General features: G+C 45.6%; 1 protein-coding gene and 1 long non-coding RNA gene across 4 annotated transcripts in view; one reads left to right on the top strand and one right to left on the bottom strand.

The window, feature by feature from the left end:
- Positions 1-534: 534 nt before the first annotated feature.
- Positions 535-6,290, bottom strand: LOC118239480. Its single transcript, XR_004771732.1, has 2 exons — positions 1,597-6,290; positions 535-814 (listed from the first exon to the last, which is right to left on the bottom strand). It is a non-coding gene; the product is annotated as an uncharacterized LOC118239480 (long non-coding RNA).
- Rhobtb1 (Rho related BTB domain containing 1) overlaps positions 5,771-21,858 on the top strand; it is a 71,011-nt gene continuing 54,923 nt past the window's right edge. The window contains exons 1-2 of one of the 3 annotated variants that reach the window (XM_027395067.2): positions 5,771-5,881; positions 8,407-8,456. The gene's annotated coding sequence lies outside the window, so the exon portion shown is untranslated. Of the gene's footprint in view, positions 5,882-6,392; positions 6,527-8,406; positions 8,457-21,858 lie in introns of those variants that run through there. The other 2 variants (XM_027395068.2, XM_027395072.2) reach the window with 2 other exon arrangements.

The raw sequence follows: 21,858 nt of genomic DNA, 5'->3' as shown, positions 1-21,858 counted from the left end.
TTAAACATGCCATGACACGTGTTATTTATTTTTAATGGGGTATAACTGAAGAATAACTCTAACATATTTTGTAATATTGATAGAGACTATGTCAGTTTAAATGTCCTTTTCAGACGCAGAACATTTTTTTTCCAAGACAGAACAGTATTGTTAACTTTGAAAAGCTGACAGTACACACTGGACTCGGATCTTTTCCAGTCTCTACTCCCATAATGGAGCAAAGGGCAGCTGGCCCCTGCCTTTCTCTCTCTCGAGCATGTGGAGCTAAGTCAGTAAGAGCTATCTTGGCACAAGAGACTTTTGACTAGAAGAAGAATGTAGTTCAGACTTCTGGGCTTGCAAAATCACATTTTTAACAAACTCATCCAACACCAACAGGAAACCTAAAAACAATGCTTAGAGAAAGAATATTATGCCAACCTCCATGCATACTGTGGTGTGTTTGCAGACTCAATCTTGTCTGGTTTCATTCACTGATATGTGGAAAAATAGAAATTGTGCTGCGAATTTTAGCCTGAAAAAAAAAACACAATAAAAAGTATAGAATCTTTAATACATTGACCTTTAAGTGGGTAACCACCCAGATCCCTAGGTTAGATCCACTAGCTTAGCCTGAGTCTATGTCTTTTTCTACAATTAGTCTTTAAAATACAAGTTTGTCCACACAACCACCTTAGGATGGACAGAATGCACACGGCTCTGCAGGACTTGCTGATGCTGTCCACCTGCAGCTTTCAGGAAATCAGGGTAGTGGATGGTGTCTCCCACAAACTGGCGGAGCTCTGGTGTCCTCCAGGGCACATGGCAGGGTTAACTTGAAAAAAAAAAAAAAAAGCTTTAGGCAATTTAGTTTGACAATAGCCCACCCTCCACACAGCTGGGTCGCTCAGAGCCAAGGGCTTTTCTTCTTACTCAAGCAAATGTAGCTTCATACAAAACCTTCCCATGGTGCTGGGGACAGAAAGGATTGTTTCATATGGCAGCTGTATCAGCCCGACCGAAGTTGGGAAAATGGCCCCAAGACTGAGAAATACCTGTCCTAGCTGGTCTGGCTAGAGCAACTCGTAGACATGTTGCTCCAACATATGGATACTGTATGAAAGGATATCTGAAGAAACCGGGTAGTGGGAAGTCATTTTCTCTTTTGGCCATCAGCACACAGCATTGTGGAAGCACACAGACACTTAGCTCTGCCCCTTGTCACTAACCAGAAAACAGGCCTGTGGATGGAGCAGTTGGGACCAACTGTATGCCTTCTGGAAGCCAGGCATTCAGCGTAGTTTAGACAAAGCTGCTTATAAAGGCTTATTACCTCCAGCACCCTGTCTTACCCTGCCTCTGGAGCCTGGGGCAGCTCTTTAGAGCCAGCCAGTCAGTGGAGGCAGCCTGTCCATGTGCCACCAGCCGCTTCATCTCTTAGATGCCACAAAGTTCTTGGCCATTGCAACAGCAGCTGTGTCAACCCAGCAATCTCCACCAACAGCTGTTTTTCAATAAACCTTTTGACCAAATGCAGCTGTTCTTTAAAGTAGGCAGATTGGCCAGCTAGCTTACTCTCTCCCGCATCTTCACCCCCTGACTTATCTGAACACTTACCTGAAATGACTCCTTAGCAGCTGCCACTCATTGTCCAGGTAGCCTTTCATACCTCCAGCCAGGTCTGGCATTCCAAACCAATGGGTGGGCGGTGGAAGCTTGCTGGCCCGGGTGGTCCAAGCCACCTACAAGCTATTGCATTGATCGCTAGAGGAGACATTTGCGCCTGCGCAGAAGGGAGGGGCGTTGGCTCCTCGGGCTGTCGGTTACAGACCGCTAAAATGAGGACTTAACACCACAAGACTAAGAAAATCCTCTCCATGGGAATTTTATGTAAGTAACTTCCCATACCCACGAATATACTGAGAAAAGGCTTGGGCAATAGAAGCCCAGAGCACTTGTAATTGAATTGATTGACAGAGTTTTCCGGGTGGGTGGGGGTAGTGGTGCATATTTAATTTGCAATTTGAAATTTATGACCCCGTAATATTTTTTATTTAATTCAACAATGAAGAGCTGAAGGGTTGGCTGAGCAGCTTTGAGTCTTGCAGCTCTTGCAGAGGACTGGAGTTCAGATCTCAGAACCCACTGCTGGGCAGCTCTCAACCACCTTTAAACTCCACCTCCAGGGATCTGACTCCCTCTTCTGGTTACTGCAGGCACCTGCACTAATGTGTGCATACTCCTAGGCAGAATTACCTAAGTACACATACCTAAACATAAAAATAAATATTTTTTTTAAAATTTAAGAATATTCAAAAAAAGAAAGCAATCCACCTATAAAATAACCAAAGACATAAACATCCCTTTCAGCAATAAAGAGATAGGTGTGGTCAGTTAGCCCAGGAAGAGATGTTTGACAGTGTTAATCATTCCAGAAATGCAGATAGAAACCACAATGAGTTGGTTCTCTACTACTGAGCAGTAATTTTGTAAAAAAAAAAAAAAAAAAAAAGTAATGATACTAATGGTCGAAATGTAAAACATACAGTCCTTCTGAAAATAAAACCCGAGAGCTTAGAATTTAGAATTTGATTCAGGATTGACATTCTTAAGCATTCATCCCAAAGAAAAGACAATCCACACAAAAAACTTGTGTACAAATGTTTATGGAGGTGTTTTTGCACTGGAGCAAAATATTGGAAGAACTTGAATGCTATTCCATGGGTTAATGAACACACCCTGGTGTGTCCATATAACAGATCTTTAGTCAGAAATGAAAAGAAATGAACTATTGATGCAGATGACACCCTGGAGGGACCGCAAGGGCAGTATGTGCAGTGCAAAAATTCAATCTGAAAATCATATACATTGATATTCCAAATAATATGTCTCATCATGGTTTGAATGCCAAAGGGTCAGTAGCAAGTAGTTTTACTGGTAACTACTTATATATGTAAATTGCAGTGTTTAAAATTTTATCATTATTGTGTGTATGTGTGCATAAGCACACACATGTAAGATGGCTGACTTAGGATGTTTTTGGTTGTTTGTGTGTTTCCATTGGGGGGAATGTTTTATTTTGTTTCTTGGGTTTGGTTTCATTTTTTATTTTCAGTTTTTTGTCATTGGTTTTTGTTTTTTGTTATTTTTGCTGAGGATTTTTTTTTTTCAGGGAAGTCAATGCCACTGGTAAAATACCATAAAAACTCTAACATCACTTTTGGGCACTAAAACAGGTATGTGGAGAGAAAAATGTTGGCTAATTTCCACTGAGGCTCCAATTCTTGATAGGTGGGGTGAACAGTGTTGATCATGTTTGCCAACAGTAAGTAGTTCTTGACCGGAAAGGCTGGTTCGTCTGTGGGCTGGAGCACAGACAAGGTCCTGCAAGACGCTGCGTGTTGTCCCATTGTTCCTCTTTGCTCTTTCCTGTTGGTAGTTACAGCGCATGCAGCCCAGTCCTCCACCTTCATGAATCAGAAGTCATGTGTGTGCAGTTTGGGGCTGTGCAGCCCAGGGTGTAGATGGCAGTGTCTTTTTGAGATTCCCATCATTGCATGGGAAAAAAAAAATGTCCAACCATTTTTCCTCTGCTGTCTCTGAAGTCACAGTTAATAACAATTTGTTTTCCTGGAATTTCTTCCAATCATTTCCCCTCAGGTTCGGGTATCCCGTGACGCCCATTCCAAGACAGCTAGTGGCTGTTCCTTACCCACTTCACAGGGATGGTCATTTGGGAGATCGGGAGACGGGCAGGAAGAAGAGTCCCAAGGGCATACACAGTGCTGAATGTGTTCCTACTCTTGGCATCTGCTTGATGCTTCAGAAAAGCATTGTCACTTATCCATTTCATTGTTGGTGCACATGTGCAGGTGTGTCAGTGTGCACGCACACACACACACACATGCTCATGTGTATGGTATAATACGTGGTACACATCTGTGCTCTTACTTGTGGATTCCAGAGGTCAACCTTGGGGTTGTTCCATAGGAGCACACCCCCACCTTTGAGACAGGGTCTCTCATTGGGACTAGAGGCTGCTGAATCAGCTAGGCTGTTGAGCCAATCAGCCCCGGGCATCCTCACCAGATAAGGAATCACATGGCCATGCCCGTTATACCAGGCTTTTTGCAGTGCTGTGAAAGATCAAACTCAGGTTCTCATCCTTGTGTGACAAGCACTTTACTGTGCCATCTCACCATGCTCATCTTTTTAATGTATGACTGAGGAAGTGAAAGACACTGAAGAGGACCGGATGTTACAAAGAAAGCCGGTGATAAGACCATCCCTGGATGACCCAGGCACAAGTGTCAGCAACTAACAACACACACAAAAAAAATTAATTTTCTTTGTCTCTGTTACCCCATCTGTAAAATGGGTCTGATGGTAACAGTACATGGCCTCCTCTGTTGTGATGATCCAATGAGGGAAAAAAAAATGTGTTTTGAACTATTCCCCTGCTGCATTTTGGGGCCACAATACATATTGCTTCCCATTTCTTAGTTACTGTCCTATTGCTCAGTGCCCAGGGTGGCTTGAAAGGAAGTGATTTGACATGAAGTAGAATTGCTTGCTAACAGCATCGGGGTCAATTAACTTTCTCACAGAAATACATTCATGAAGAAAATGACTATTAAAAACAAACTGCGGGGAGTCTGGTCCTTGCCAAGCAAATGACCACAGACCCATATGGATATACCCTAGACTTGTCATATACCAGACAGTTTCAAAAGGTTATGGCCTTGATGGCCTCTTTTCCAGCAACCGTGAATTAAGGATTTTAGACTGCACAGGTTGCCGCACTACATTTTCTTGTAAAAAACCTTTTTATTTACCCAGTATGCTGGTCATGGTACCTGAGAGGTGGAGGCAGAAGGGTCATGAGTTCAAGGGCAGCCTTGACAAGCACAGCAATTTTGAGATCAGGTTACAGGAGACCCTGGATCTAAGGGAGGGGCAGGGAATTACCAAAAGGACTGAAATTAATTCAAAAATTGTGGGAAGAGAAATCCATCTAAGAAAATCAAAGGTGGTTTTCTGAAAGGAGAGGGTGGTACTGAGAGAGAGATTTGTTTACTCTTCTTTCTTTAGGGGGGACTTGGAGAATAACACAAAGAAACAGCCCTTACATTAAAATATAACTCCTCCTGCCCCCACTCCTGAAATCTTGGCAGAGGCCAAGGATGAAGCGTGGCCATCTTTGTGTCCGCCTTGGTGCTCAGCCTTTACAAGGGTTTATAAACGGTAACACATCCCTAGCTGAAGGCATTCACACCCTAATCCCCCAGCTGTCTTTTTGCCGGACTGGAGTGAGCGGATTACACAGTTGAGCCCAACAGGCAGTTTAGAAGGCAGACTGAAAGTTCCCTGCGGGCAGGAGCCAAATGAGTTGTGTCCACGGTCACCTCCTTAGAGCTTGACATGATGCCTGGCATCCCTAGGCACCTATGCAGTTCTTATGTGTCTGCATGAAAAATGGCCATGATTCTGCCCTCAGAACTCACAATAGGCTTCAAAGTCGAGAATGTCCCTGAGAAGGGACACTCTGGCTTTCTTTGGTTTCCAAGAATTCCTGCCGACCCAGGAGAGGCCAATGTCAGTTTCAGATCTACCCCCAACCTCTCTAAAAGGAGCTGTGAAGCGTCTGTTTCTGGGGTCTGGAAGAGCAGGGCGCCCCCATCACCCCACCCCGCTTCCTGCAGAGACCCCTCAAACCCGGTGGTGGGGAAGGTGACCAGGAGGGGGAGAGCCAGCCCGCACGTGCAGCGCCCAGGGGAGGAGGCTGGGCCAGCGCAGCGCTTAGTCAGCAGCTGGGCTCGGTTTTGAAACAAAAGCCAATGTCCTCCCTCGGAGTCTGCGGCCGGTCAGTTCCTAGGGGGAAGAAAGCTATGCTGCCCAGCCGGTTAGTGGCCCAACTTACTTTTCCTGAGCCCGGGACTGAGGGCCAGCGGATGTTTGGGAGTGGGTGGGATGCTGCGGGGAGGGGGCTCGGGGACAGCTCGCACACACCCTGCCCTGCTCTGGCGTCAGCTTGGCCTGAGGCCGGGCTCCCGTGGGTGCCAGGCACACGCTGGTCCGGACCAAGCACCCCGGAGCCCAGGCCCTCCGGTGTGCGTGCAGTCGAGGCACCTTCGCCACCTCGCGTCCCACAGCTCCGACACAACAGGCCCTGGTTTCATGAATGAAATCCAATCGTGTGGTTATAAATAGCCGCCAAGGCTGCTCACGTCACGGTGGAGAGAGGGAGCGATCGGAGGCCGCCACCGCGTTGCTCGCTCCGTGCCGGGGCTCAGGGTTCCGCCCGGTGCCCCGCCTGGCCGGGGACGGGGGCGGGAGGAGGGCAGGGCTGGAGGCGACAGCGACCTGGGGACGAGCCCCGTGGCCTGGGCCAGGACGCGGACGCGGCCGGGCGCGGCTGTGCCATGCTGCCTTTGTGCCACGCCGGGCGGGTGGCGCGCGGCGCGCAGGGTCCCCGCGTCCCCGCGAGCGCGCGCGGCGGGGGCCGCTCCTGAGCGGCGGAGAGAGCCGAGTCTCGCTCGGCTGCAGGGTAGGTGGCTGTGTCGTGCAGAGTCCCAGTGCAGAGCCCCAGCTCCCGATCGCCCTGAGGGTGGCAGGTGGGGACCCCGGCCCATGTGTCCCAGCGACATTTGCGGGAGCGAGCTGATGGGAGGCAGGGGACAGTCCCCTCCCAGGCGCGTGAGCTGAAGAGATACCCGCCCCAGCCGCACCCCTAACTTGTAGCTGCTGAGAACACGTACAACAGGCACCTAAGGAGGCCGGCTGCACCAGGGCGGGTGCTGCCGCGCCCCCGGGGAAGGCGCCTTTTCCTCGAAGGACCGTGGCGAGGAACCCGGGACCGGAGAAGCGAGGTGCTCTGTTCCCCTGGGCGCTTGCACTGCCGGGAGCAGGGTGTTCAGGTGCACGGCGACGCCCCTCGCCCTCCCCCCACCCCAAGCCCTGTGTGTAAGGGAGTCGGTTGTGAGTTGCTGTGACAACCGGTACACGCTGCCTGTGAGGGACTTGCACACACCCGAACTTGTGCGTGGGCTTCAGCTTACTGGGTTAAGCTTACAGCCAGGTATGGGGGAGATGTGCAGAAGAGATCCACACCCACCCCACCCCACCTCATCCCACCCCACCCCCCAAAAAAAACAAGCGGAAGGAAGGCAAGGCTGTGTAAAAATATATCATTCGATCCCTCTGTTGGCGGTGCGGTTTCCATCCCGTATCAAACTACTCAACGGAGGAGCAAAGTCAATATTTAGACTTGGACAAGCCAGAAAGTTAGGAGGGAGAGCCAAACACAGGGTTTTGACTTGGCTTTTCACGTCAGCGCACAAGCTGTGACTTTGGAACTGACTGTGCTGGGGGGGGGGGGGGGTGCATGAAGATTGATGCACATACACCGTCACAGAAAGCTGGGGAACTGCAGAAAGTAGAGAGCAGTCATCCTGACTGAACCTCCCTGGCCTGTGTTTGGGGGGAGCTGCTGAACTCTTCTTGGATACTTAGTTTCATTAGCTCTGGAGTTTCTCCCATCCCGGTTGCTGGACTGGCTGCTTCAAGAAACTCCTTGAGACTCAAAATCATCCCAAGCTTCCAGGGGCTTTCCGCTTTGCCAGGGGGCCGATAGTAAACCGTCAAGAGACTCCTAAGTTCACTTACAAACACTACCTTGAGACTCGGTGCTGTATTTCATCTTCAATGATCGTTTGGGCGTCTATGAGACCTGGTGCTTCCCATAAGATAAACTCAAGCTTTTAGACTGTGAAGAACGTCTATCTGCATGTTGCTCCACAGGTGGAGTGAGCAGTCAATTATTATGTTAAACAAGGTTCCCCTGGAGATTCCTCGATCATATTTGATTGTTAATGGGGGTATGGTTTTGACCCATTTCATCCCAGGGTAGAAGGCTTTGAACTACCATTGGGGGTGGGGGTGTTAGCAACAATCTTTTAAGTTTGCCTACTCTTACCTTCCAAGACTGTGAAGGTCGTGTGCATTTCAAGGCACAGGGCTATGTGTAATCAATCACAAAGAGGCACAGAAGCTAGTTGGTGTTAATGAATTAATACTGCCACAAAAAAAGAAGAAGAAACCAGAATTGCTTGCTTTGGGGTTAAGGTGATGTTGTTTTAAAATCAAGAGTCTGAGTTTTCACTGTGTCTCCCATCAGCTTGTGGCTAAGTGTTTTTTCTGTAACATCCCCAAATGCTCAGAAATATACTTTTGTGGATGCTATAAAATGTTAACATAGCTATTTCAGGATACACTTGACCCAAAGAAATGCCAGTGTATGCATGACATCAGCTAAAATCAGGTGGCTGTAGAGAGAGGGAGAGAGATAAAAAACATGCAAAAATCCATGAGCTCCCATGGGCTCCTGGCAGGCAGTGAGATTTCAACAGTGTTTCTCTCTGTCTCTAGGTAAGTCCAGCTACGAGCAGGGACTTCTGTTCTTCACTTCCGTGAGCCAGGTCAGTATCTTTGTGCAAACCCACAACACACAGATGGATGGTGCAGTCGCTGAGGCTGAATGTGGGTTTTAGAACAGGTTTCTTCATGTGTCTTGGAAGAATTGGGTTTTGCCTCTTGCCTTGTTTATTGGAAATGACGCAAGCTCTTTGTTGATGGAAATCGTCCTATTTTCTCTGTGAGGAAGATGGTGCTAGCATGAACCTTGTGCCCCTCACTCCTTTCTGCGGTTTTCTTACTAACTTGAAAATTAAAATGGCACTAGACAGCTGAGGATCTTGGGAATCTGGGTCTCAGTAATGGAGACAATTCAACTTCATCTTAGCCTTCAGGACATAGAAGTAAACTTGACAGAATAGTAGTGGACATTTGTTGAGTTTGAGTCAAGATTTGGGTAGTGTTTGCTTCTGTACATTTATGTTTTTATTCTACGGGTATTGTGTATTCATATAAATGGACAAATATCACATATATATATATATATATATATATCTGTGGTATGCAACAACTTTTGATTAATTTTTAAAATTTTACCTTACTCTAAGACATAAACTCTTATTTGAAAACTTCTTCTTCAACAGGGAGACTGGGGCCAAGGGAGGTTAAGCGATTTGTTTAACCCAGTAACTACAGATCACCCAGTGACGCTCAACGGAGCAGCTGTTCCTGTTGAACAGATTCCACTCCCTTGAGTAAGAGTAGGGAACTTCCTAGCATGGATCTGTTAAGGATAAGAATTTTTATTACAGGAGGTAGGTGGGTTCCAACTCTTAAGAAGTTTCCAAGCCAATTTAAGAGGCAAGACATCAGGCCTTCCCATATGAAATGATAGAGAATAAACCATGGTTGTGCAGGTCCCAAAGCTGAAAGGTGGGGACGGGTCCCACAGAACTTTCATAAGAAATTCAGTATTTTCTGTTCTGTGAGATTACTTTTGAATCCCATGTACCAAGCACAAGTTTTCAGCTACATAGATGAGCATTTGGGAATAGGCAGGAGGTAGAATTTCAAACCATCAGAGACTGAGTAGTTGTTTCGAGCCATGAAGTTATAGGACCATGGAGGCAGAGACACCATCTCTTACAAGCACTCTGCAGAAGTCTTTGGTAAAAGCACACACTACACTACTAGGGAGCCTCGAAGTAGAGTAGCCCTTCAAAACCTCCACCTGCCTGAAATGTTCTACTTCCAGCAGACAGGTTTGTATACATAGTAGATAAATCCCAACCAGAGTTCTGAAAGAGGCCAGTATCTAAAGTCACAGACATTTCCCATTTGCATCAGAATTAACAGCATCTCTTGCCTCTGTTTCCCTCCTCGATCTTTAAAGAATAATTTATAATGGTTGTCGATCCTTCTCGGGGAACTTTAAACGCAGAGTCATTAACAAGGGGGTAGGGAATGGATTATTAAGGAGTCCTCTAGATGCCATCTTTTTAACATGTTTTTTTAACATCTTTTTAACAGCTCACCTAATAGCGTTGGAAAAGCACACTTAGTTAAGGGATATTTCTGATCAATTAAAAGATAGTTACATGCTATCCTATAAAAACTTGGTCTATAAAGTTTATTATATCTTAGACCATGACAAGACAGATCATACTCCATGGTTTGTATTGGGGAGATTCCATTATGGGCCAGGACCTCACCATTAACTGATATATGGCTAGCTGTGATGAATGGTATGCCATAAAAAATAATCAATATGACAATCATAAACTTATGATTTATTTAAAGTAGTCAAATTACAGAATGTTAGGGCCGAGAAGAATCTTTGAATTAGCATGCTATCTCTAATGATAATTAGTTATCAGTCAGCTGTTTTACTCCCTTATTTTTTTTTTGGACATCAGCAGGCTTTGGTTATGGTGTGTGGCTTGTCTCTTGTAAAACAGAAACATTTGGAACGTTGCTGGCTTTGCTTGGTAAACTGACTTGTAGAAAACAGATAAACCCTGGGCCTGAGAGATGGCACAGTCTGTAAAGTGCTTGCTCTACAAACATGAGGCCCTAAATTATTGGATTTCCAGAAGATACCTTTAAAAGAAAAAAAAAAAAAAAAGAAAAGGCTGAGCATGCTTGTAATTCCATTGCTGGGGAGGCAGGGGCTTGATGATCTGTCAGCCTAGACAAGCAAATCTCAGCCTAGTGAGAAACACTGCCTGAAAAGAAAAAAAAAAAAATGTACAGTGCCTGGGGCACAAGAGCCAGAGGTTCTGTGGCCTCCATGTGGGCCTTTGAGCTTACACACACACACACACACACACACACACACACACACACACACACACACCTTATCTCCTTGTTGGTATTGTGATAATAGAAAGCCTCCCTTTAGCTTCCCATAACTGGTGATTTGAATCTGGTCTTTGTTCTGACCTTCTTTTCTCCACCAAGGCTCTCCATCAACCTCACTACTCTAAAAACTTGGAGAAGGAATTTGAAATACATTACAATAGCTAAGTAGGAAAAAAAAAACATAGGGGATAAATCATGGGAGTGGTAGGAGATGGGGGAGGGAAAGAAAGCTTGGAAGGTGGCAGCAGACAGTGATCAAATGGACAGAACAGCTACCGATGGGCTACCTGGGTATTGTTCTAGTTGGTAAAACACATAAAACCAGTGACTAGCATACAATCAGCCACGTCTCTCAGCCCCTTTGTTCCCTAGGCACCTTAGGGCAGAACTTGGGAAATGGGCCAGTCAAGACATGGGGAATGAAGGGTGAGCATAGCCTTGGTCTTCCAAGACACCCGTGGCACTGCCTGTCTTCAGGTATTCCTTTTAGCAGTGACTCAGACACATGGGCACGGAAGGCTGAAGTGCCAGGAGGTCTAGACAGAGCAATTACACTTCTCTACCGGGGTCTTGAATTTATTTCTTGGGCAATGGCAAGTTCCCAGTGCTGATGGGTTTTGATCTCAGGCTCTGTCTGTGGAGAAATTTCCTTTGAATTTTTAGCCAGCCTTAAGGCTAACCAGCCACTTCTGGTTTATAACTAGCTGGTCATAGCTTGGTCCCTGGCTATAACAACCACTAGGACTTCTTCCGTTCTTCCAAGATGCCAAGTATTGACTGCTCTATGACTTATATTCATTATCAATTCCAATTTAACAGAAGCAAAGCAAAGGGGAGAGAAAGACAGAGACTAAGAGACATTCAGTCAAGGAGCTAATAGGAAATGGAGCTTGGACTGAGTGGACTTTAGTCTGACCAAAGATTTGAATGCATTCTTGATGAACTCCTGGAAATGGGTACTTTAGCCTATTCAGTCCAGGCTACTCTTGCAAGGGGAGAAGAAACACAGGTGCTAAATGCCACATCCATGTGTGACGTGACTAACAAATGCATAATTTGAGCTACCTGGTCATCTTGCCTACACAAATCTGCTAGCGGAGGGTCATTTCTAATGGATGTTGATGAAAGTCGCAGACATAAACACTCAAGTCAGTGAGGGTTGAATCATGGAGTCAGGAAAGTCCTTATAAGGTCCCTTGCTTCAGCCTCCCTCTGGTGGCAAAGCCCTAGCTGGCACCAGTGAAATGATGTAACTTGACCACCCTCATAGTTAATAAGTGACTTCTCTTGAACTCAGCCCAGGTCCCCCAATCCAACCCAGGCTTCCATCCCGTTACATAACACCACCTAGAAAGTGCCAAGGCTTCTGAACTCTCCAACTTTGCCACAGTTCCAAACAGTGAGTCCAAAATACACACACAACCTAAGTCATGTTCAGCAAAGGGTGATAAGAGGGTTGCCAGCAGGATACTGATACGGCGGGTACTAGTAGCAGCCCTCCTTATCGGCAGCGACGTCAACACAGAGTGTTCCTTTTTCTCCTCATCAGAACATAACTCTCAAAGCTCTGATCCTTCCCAGGCCATCTCAGCCGAGCCACCCATCTGGAGCTTTATAACTTTGTCTCGGCTTTGGCTGCTACTAGCTGGGTGCTTTGGGTGAAATATGTCTTCGGACTGCACTCTCCTTGCCTGAAAATGGCAATGGTATAGCCTCGTCCTGCGGATAACGAGGATGTCCTGAAATCACAGGTATAGACCGCGTAGTAGTGGGTGCTCACTGAGGTTAGTTGTCTTCTTGGCCTTCCTGGAATATCTCAAGAAGAAGCACTGTGATATATTTGGATAGTCATATCAATTTGTCGATACACTTACTGGTGCCATTGTATGCTGGTGTTATACGAATAGTTACCTACTGTAACATTTTCATTTCTGTAAAGTCATGCTGAGTGTTCTCTCTCTCTCTCTCTCTCTCTCTCTCTCTCTCTCTCTCTCTCTCTCTCTCCCTCCCCCCCCCCTCTCCTCTTTTCCCTGTCTCTCTCTGTGTGTCCCTCTCCTCGCTCCTTCTCTCTCCCACCCCTCCCTTCCCCCCCCCACCTTTCCGTCTCCCGGCTCCCACATCCTCAGTCGCATTTCTTCCTCCTAAGTCTCGAATCACGAGAGTTTCCATGAACTTTCTTTCATCGTTTTAGATTAACACCCAGCTCATCTTGGAGAGCTGGGTCTCTCATTCCCTTCCAGACACTGCTTGTTGGTTCTAACTTATTTTTCACATAGACTTTGCATCTCCAAAGAACTTCAATGTTTCCAACCAAGTAACAAGATATATATCCAGAGATGGTCGTCGCCCACAGAAAACTTGTGCTTTCAATTTAGAAGCGTGTCAGAGTTCCCCACCTCCTTTACAATTAGCAGTGTGTTATTATGGCCTGTTTGGTTTTGTTTTGTTTTGTTTCCCTCTGTGCTGTGTGTTGCTGTTAGGTGAATAGATAGGAAAGCATAGCATTGCAATTTCGCCCTTCCCCCTCTGCACTTGATAAGCCTGGCCTAAATGACACCTCTGGGAAGCTGTTCAGCACACGCCTCTCTCCAGCTGCCACCTTGTCATGTGGCTCCTGCTGCCCTGCTCTGGACTTTTGGAACCGAGTCTTGGCAACACATCCTGTCTATCACACAGCAGAGGGAAGCTGCCAGGACTTTTTTTTTTTTCCTTTCCCTCATACCTGATTGTTCCTTCTGTATTAATAATTCAACGGCCTCAAATGGACTCCTTTCCCCTGATGGCACAGTTACCAATTAGTAGTTGACACGAGTGTAGTGCAAGATGGGTGTGGCCATTGTGAGTTTCCCCGGTGCTGTGAAGCAGCTAAGCTGGGGCCTTGTGCTTTCCAGTCACAGCACTGTCCCTGATGCTATTACTAATCTCAGAGGAGTTGAGCTTTGGTTTCCGTTCTTAACTGGGAGTTAATTATGCTTAACCTTAGGCTCCAATTTTATTCATTTGCATGGAGGGGAATGGGAATTGGGGGGTAAAGATCTGATTGGAGAGCTCTGAGGTAGGACCTGGTAGCAGGGTTTTCCAAAAAGCCGGTGAGATTTGCAGGTAGATAGACACCTCCCAGTAGCTCATGAGCTAGTAGTGGACAGGCCATGGCTGCACCCTCGCCGGTCTGCTTGAGTCTTCCACAGAAAAGAAGTGGAAACAGTGTTGTGATGCTACATCGCATGGGAAAGATAATTGCGTCAGCTAACCTCACTGTTGTGATAAACTTCTGCCGGCAACAACTCAAGGGAGAAAGGGTTTACATAGGCTCACAGCTTGAGGGGAAGGCGTTACAGCTAGAGTGTGAGGCAGACGATCACATTGCAGCATCTGTGGTCAGGAAGGAGGGCAGGATGAAAGCTGGTGCTCAACTCGCCTTCTCCTTTGTCTACAGTCTGAGACCCCAGAGCATGGGCTGGTGCCATCCCCATTCACAATGAGTTTTCCCTCTTGAGTTAACCCTCTCAATAAACATTCTCAAAGACACACCCAAATGCCTGTTGCCATGGTGATCCTACATCCACTCAAGTTAACAAGGAAGATTAGCCACCACAATAACTACTGCATACATGTTCACACATGTAAGTGCTTCTGGGGGTTGGAAATATAGCCTAGTCGTAGAGTGTGTACTTAACATGTTCAAGGCTCTGAGCCCAGTTCCCACCACATGCATGCATGCATGCATGCATACATACATACATACCCACACAAATGCTAATGACATCAAGACTGTAGAACAAGCAATTAACAGACAATAATGACATTCACAATACCTTACTATAACTCTGACATTGATGATTATTTCTCACAGAATGGGCCTGTCAGACACACACACACACACACACACACACACACACACACACACACGGACTCTTCTAACCACAGCCAACACATAGTTAATCTGGAAGCGGAGCTCAGTGTTTTGTCGTCTTTCACAGTGATGAGTCAGACAGAAGCAAAACCACAGAAGCATAGGTCCGAACTGCACAAAGCTGTCAGTGATATAAGGGAGTCTATGCCCAAGTGGGTAGACGTGTTTAAACTCTGCCAAGACAATCACACACACACACACACACACACACACACACACACACACACACACACACACACCGCACTTTTTATGTGATTCCACTGAACAGTAAATCAAGCCCCGATTAGTTATGGTGGCCAGTTCCTATGGTTTGAACACTTGCAGGGTGGCAAAGCTTGGAGATGGCATAGAGACACAGTCTTCTGCAGTATATTCACCCTACACATAAGAAGGCAGTGACTAACGCTAATGCATAAATTCTGTATGTGTGTTTTTAATTATTGGATTCTATTTTTTTTTTGTCGTTGTGTGGGAGTTTTGCCTGCATGTATGTCTGTGCACCACGTGGGTGCCCAGTGCCCACAGAGGCCAGAAGAAGGCATCAGATTCTTTGGAACTGCAGTTACAGGTGGTTGTGAGCTGCCACATGGGTGCTAGGGATCAAATCTGGGTCCTTAGCAAGAGCAGCCAGTGTTCTTAACCGCTGAGCCATCATCCCTCCAACACAGCATAGATTCTAATAAAAACAGAAAATAATTAGAAAATGATAACTTTTGAGGACTTAGGATAGTTTATTTAATTGTAAGTTTCTACAGCTTTTTTTTTTTTTTAAACATGGACAGTACTTTAATGGACTTGTCAAATTCTGCAGTTTGCTCTTGTGAACTAGAACTAGTGGGGGCTGCCCCAGAACATTGAGAGTTTAGCCTTTTTTGATTGGGATACCCTGAGGACCTTCTCCCTATAGTTTTAGTCTTAGTTACAGGTGTGTACCATGTGGATGCTGGAGATCTAAACTGAGGTCCTCACTTTACTAACTGAGGCATCTTGCCAGCCTACCCTGTATGCTTCTTCATGTCTAGCTTCCTCCTCCTCCGCCATGTTGTGTATGTGAGATCCATCCTTCATAAATGTAGCAAGACTTCCTCCACGTTCAGCAGTGTAGAGTATTCCATTGTATGAATGGATCTCAAGTTATCATTGATTTATTCATTCCACATGTAATGGGTTGTTTCCAACGGCTGGTCCTTATGAACCGAAGTGCCAAGAACATTCTGGTATAGCCAGTAGCATTATTCTAATCCAAACAAATGCCCCCACTGACATCTACTGGGCATTAGATTTCTTTCCTGGCTTCTATCCAGCCACCTCCTATCCTTTTCATGGAGCATAGCCAAGGCCACCTTCCAAGTGGCTGAGGTGCTTAAATCCCACAACCAAGGTGAGCCCTTCACCAACGTGCTCTGACTCTTCATTGGACTGTCACCTCATCTGAACCAACTAATGTCGGTGCAGGTACAACTCTGTCACCCATGGATCTGAGAACTCACGGGAGTCACCCTTTCCAGTACAGTAACAGTATGAAATCTGTGCATGAATGTGCAACTGTATTTTTGTACCCGTGACTTCAGAAACACAGACATGCCAACTGGGAAATCCAGAGTTGCTTCCCTCCTAACGAATGTCAATTCCAGTCATACTGCCTTGCTGACCCACACTTGAAATAGTGTAATGGTGATCGATTTCTGAGGAATACATTTGCTTTCTAACTTCTTCAATTTGTTCATTTCTGTTCGCATAAATATTTCCTTTGGATGCTCAAGTTTTCAAAGCCAAGAATTTTTCCTCTCCTACTAGAAATAGAATTGTATGTGTTTGTTCTGAGTGGCCTCGGCTGTCTTTTTATTTAGTTCAGTTTCTGGGTCTGGTATTCAGGAAAATATCATTTTGACTTCTGGTTGGTTTGGGGTTTTTCTTTTTCATTTTTTTCCATTTGAAAGCCTGTGTCAGAGGGAAACAGGCTGACTGCAGTTCACAAACATGCCTTTTTAAGCAACTTAAGCATCTTCAAAAGCAATTTTTAGAGATTTTTAGATGACTCAGAGGTTAGAAGTACTTGTTACACTTGCTTTTGCAGGGGACCTGGGTTCAATTCCCAGCACCCATATGAAAGCTCACAACTGTCTGTAACTCCAGCTTCAGGAGATCTGACACCCTTTTCTGGCCTCTGAAAGAGGAGACACACACAGGCAAGACACCATACACATTATTATTATTATTATTATTATTATTATTATTATTATTACTGGGACTGGAGCAATGGCTCAGTGGGAAAAAAGCATTTTCTGTACACACATGAAGACCTGAGTTCACATCCCAGGACCCCCATGTGAAACTGAGCATAGCCATTGTGCCTGTAACTCCAGTGCTGTGGCTTTAAAAACAGGGAGGACCTTCTGTGGTGGTGCATACCTTTAATTCCAGCATCCTATCCCCAGGTTCAGTGAGACCCTATCTAAAGGAAATAAGGAAGAGAATGATAGAGCAGGACACACAAATCCTCCTCTGGCCTACACCCCACCCCCCCAACACACACCACTAATAATAGCAATAGTTTAAAACTGGTTTGTATAGGCACACTAAGTATAATTAGCAATATGTGGTTACAGTATACAGTCCTTATGTTTTTAAAACCCAAAATAACGTTCCTCTATAAAAGCAGTGCAGATTGAACATGATGGCCCACACCTTTAATGCCAACACTGATGGTGGTAGATGCAGAGGGATCTCTGGGAGTTCAAGGCCATCTTAGTGTACGAAGTGAGTTTCAGGACACCTGTGGCTACATAATAAGACCGTGTTTGGAAAACATCCAAAATAAGTCAAAGTAATGCTTGTTTAACAAAAAAAAAAAAAAAAAGTACTGTCCCGACATGAAGGGATGAAGTACTGAAGTACTAATGCTAGCTACAACGTGGATTAACCTGAAAACATTTGCTGAGGGGAGGAAGACAAATAGAGAAGGCTCTAGACAGCATGACATCGTTCATGAGAAATGTCATGAGCAGGCAAATTCACCAGCAGAAAGACTAGTGCTGGTCAGATAGTCAGAGCGGGTGGGGGAGGGGATTGCCAGCTGGAATTAGCTGACCCTGACAGGATGCTAAGATTTCTTTAGGGGGTAATGCAATGCCATTGCATACGAGTGTCATTGTCTAACTTCAGGAGTATTAAAAGTAAATAAATAAATTGTACATTTGTAAACGAGTAAGATTTATACCATGTGAACTTGGTCCCATTATTTTTTTTAAAGGTCACATAAATAGGTTATTGAAAATATAGAAACAAACAAAAAAGAAAACCTGGGGGAGGGGGGCTGGGAGATGTCTTGGTGGGTAAGGTACTTGCCACACAAATGGGAGGACAGGGGTTGGAATCTCCAGAACCTGTATTCAAATCCAGGCAGGCCCGGTGGCCCACCTGTGATCCCAGCACTTGGCAGACAGAGGCAACCTTGGGACAAGCTGGCCTAGACAAATTGGTGAACTCCAGATTCATCAAGAAATCTAGCCTCGATAAATAAAGCAGAGAGCGATCACAAAAGACAGCAGACGTCAAACATCTGACACACACACACACACACACACACACACACACACACACACACACCCCACGTGAACCCACACATGTGTACCAACACGTGTGCACATGGAAAGAAAAGATAGGAATGAGCCTTTGCTGCTTCACCCAGCAGCAGCTGCTGCTGTCTGCTCATTGTTTTCTTCCGGTATATTATCTGCATATTGTTGCAGTTGAAGAGGGTGACATTCTTTTCCAAGATGACGGGGACATAATTCTTACATTACTCCATTTTAAGTAGTCATATATGAATATCGCCACTCACTAACAAGGCTAGAGCCCAAGGAAGGTCCATTAAGCTGACCATAGGTCTTACATAATGGATGGGAAGGGCAGGTAGCAAGAAGATTTCCATGGCTACTCCTGCAAGAGGAAAGGAAGTATGCCCCAGGGAAAGACAGGACCTGGCAGGCAGAGAGACATTCCAGTGGGTGCCAGGAAAGTGGGAATCCTAGGGACAAGCACTCTGAGAAAGGGAGACTGTTTTCAGCGTTTGGCTGTGAGACACACACATGTCGTAGAGCAGGTCTCTCTACAACTTCCTGCCCATTGTAGTGGACATGCCACCTCACTGAGAGGGGCTCTATACAAGGGAAGAAGAATGAGGCCCCTGCTTTTAGATTATGCCTCCTTGTGCAACTGATAGCGCTCTCAGCTCTGCCTCCAATTATGACCCTACTATGTTCCGTTGAATATTTGTTGTTCCTCTATATGAGCAGAAACACGCCTTTATTAACAGCCTGAGATCGGGCTTCTCGAGTATGAGGCATACATAAGTGATTCAAATATTTTACAAGCATGATCTAATTTAATTTCAAAGACCCTCTTGAGTGGGGGGCTATCCCCAATTTATAGAGGAAATGAAGGTTTGGCTTAAAAGACATGCCCATACTTTCTGTGGTGGTGCAGTTGGGAGGCAGATGCAGGTGAATTTCTGTGAGTTCCAGGCCAACCAGAGTTACACAGAGAGACATATCTCCAAAGAAAGAAGAGGGAACAGAGAGGAAGGGAGGAAGGGAGGGAGGGAATAAGGGAAGGAGGGAGGGAAAATCCCCAAGATCACACAGCAAGCTCCTTTATTAATTCTCTCCTTTGGTATCCATTTGAGTTGTTTTGTCCTGTGTGTGTGTGTGTGTGTGTGTGTGTGTGTGTGTGTGTGTGTGTTTGTGTTGTACATGTATGTATACATGTGTGGAACCCACAAGTTGACAACAGTAGTCTTTCTCAATCACATTACTTTTTATTTTTAAATCACATTACCCAGGGTCTCACTGGAGCCAGAGCTTATGATTTCTGCTAGTGTGTCAGGCCAGGGAAGCCCCAGGGATCCTCCTGCCTCCACTTTCCTCAGACTGGGATCGTAGGCACTCACTGCTGACACCAGAGTTTTGGTGGGTGTCAGGAACTGAACATGGATCTCCCTGTCTATGAAGCAAACTCTCACCAACTAAGCCAATTCCTCAGACCCTGACTTCCAACGTTCTTACTAAAGACTAAAAATGTTGGACATCTATAGAGGTATTTCAGGAGGCAGTCCTTTTGCATTAAGAGCTCAGGTGGCGGTGGCTGTAAAACTTGCCCTTTTGACTCTTTCATTACCTGCTTTGTGATCAAAATATGTGTTTCATAGAATTTCTACTTGGGGGGTTGGGGGGGGCTAATCTTTATGAGCTCCTGTGTGCTAAACACCTGAAGGAAGGTTTGCTGGCTCCTATAGATTTGAAAACACCAGGGATGCCTACCAACTCTGTTGTTGATCTCTCAAACCCCAGGCCTGTTGCTCTTTCGCTTCAGCTCTCTATCCCAACATTGATTAGCTTTTATTTTTCAGCCCATGTGCTTCAGAGACTTCTGCGAGCTTTTTCCTGAACTTGCATTTTTCTTCCTGTGTACTGTAAGCCCTTTGATTTCTTAAGATTTGTTATCGCTTTGATGTTTTTGTTAGGAATTGCCCTTTCTGTGCTTTCCAAGTTGTCTTTCAGAGATAAGTTTTGTGTATATACACAGCGCTGTTGCCTGATGCAAATTGATTAGGCTGTCTGGTTGGTTTTCCCATCTCATTACATATCCCAGGCTGGCCTGAAACCCCTTCAACCACTTCTCAGTGCTGGGCCTTGTCGCTCATGACTGCACCTGGCTTGCCCCTCCTCTCCTCTGGTCTACCCAGTTGCCCTTTGCTCCCTCAGTTCTTCAGAACAAATACTACCTGGGAGATGTGTTTTTGACATCCAGCCCTTTGGTTATCTGCCACCCCATCACGGCTTTCAGTTCTGTGTGCAGAAGAGTTTCTGGTGTTCCGCCTGTCCCTCACCAGTCCAGCCATGTTCTCACTTCTGCTATTTACTGCCACCCATGTTTTGGGTTGTTTTTTAACACAGATCCCCTTGTGTCATTCACAGGCTGCCTTTATTTCTCTAGTTTCATTACTTGCATACTTCATTTGCTGTTTGCTTACCCATGTTTTAGCTTCATTTGTATTGGTCACATCTTTTTTATTGTTGTTGTTCTTTATTATTATTATTAATTTATTTTTTTCATTCCAATCCCAGTTCCCCCTCCCTCCTTTCCTCCCACTCCCCCCCCATCTGCTCCATGGAGAGAGTAAGGCTTCCCTTAGGAAGTCTAAGTCTGTCCCACCATCTAGCTGAGGCAGGACCTCTCCACCCCCACACTCCTGTGTCTAGGATGGGCAAGGTATCTCTCTATATAGAATGGGCTCCACTATGTCAGTTTGGGTCACTTCTTTTCTTTTGTATTTCTCCTGTTATGTCTCATAGAATATCCACTTCAGGGTTTGTAAAAGGCCTCAGGTGTCTTCCTCCATTGAAAGAAAGAAAGAAAGAAAGGAAGAAAGAAAGAAAGAAAGAAAGAAAGAAAGAAAGAAAGAGGAGGGAGGGAGGGTGGGCTGATGGCTGAGGATCAAAGTGTATGCTAAATCCCTCTGGTTGTCCTTAGCTCTGTCAGAGTCCCCAGCAGCCATCCAGTTCCAGAGAAGCCAGAAGTTAATGAATATGGTAGAGATGGAGAGAGGCTCTAGGGGTGAGATAAGCTCAAAAGTGAGCAGTGTGGCAGCCCGGAATCTTAGATGCTTGTTCACACTTGAAAAGTACTCCTCACTCCACCCCTTCTTACTCTTGCATTACAGCCAGTTCCCTCACAGCATCTAGATAGAAAGACCTGGCCAAGCAGATAGTACAGAAATCCCTGTCTATGCTCAGATCTCTGTATCTGGCCATCTTCAGCAAGAGGCCACAGCGCTGCTCCATGCTCAGGGCAATGTGTCCATCTCTCAGAAACCCTCTACTGGCCCCACAATCTGTTTTTCCAGCCATGTTCCAAGACATCCCAGCCCTTGTGACTCCATTATGGTTATGTGTGATGGAGTACATGCTGATTGCTTACTGCTGGGACCAATTCTTTCCCTTTGAAAATGGGCAGGCCACAGGCCATAAGTAAATTCCTTGCTTGGCTCTATGGAAGAGATTTGGTGGGTGTCTTTCAACTTCCTTCTTTTTTTTTAAGATTTTATTTATTTATTATGTATACAACATTCTGCCTCCATGTATGACCGAGAGCCAGAAGAGGGTACCAGATCTCATTACGGATGGTTGTGA

Source organism: Cricetulus griseus (genome assembly GCF_003668045.3).
Source record: "Cricetulus griseus strain 17A/GY chromosome 1 unlocalized genomic scaffold, alternate assembly CriGri-PICRH-1.0 chr1_0, whole genome shotgun sequence".
Classification (NCBI taxonomy): Eukaryota; Metazoa; Chordata; class Mammalia; order Rodentia; family Cricetidae; genus Cricetulus; species Cricetulus griseus.
This window is presented reverse-complemented; position numbering and strand designations above follow the sequence as displayed.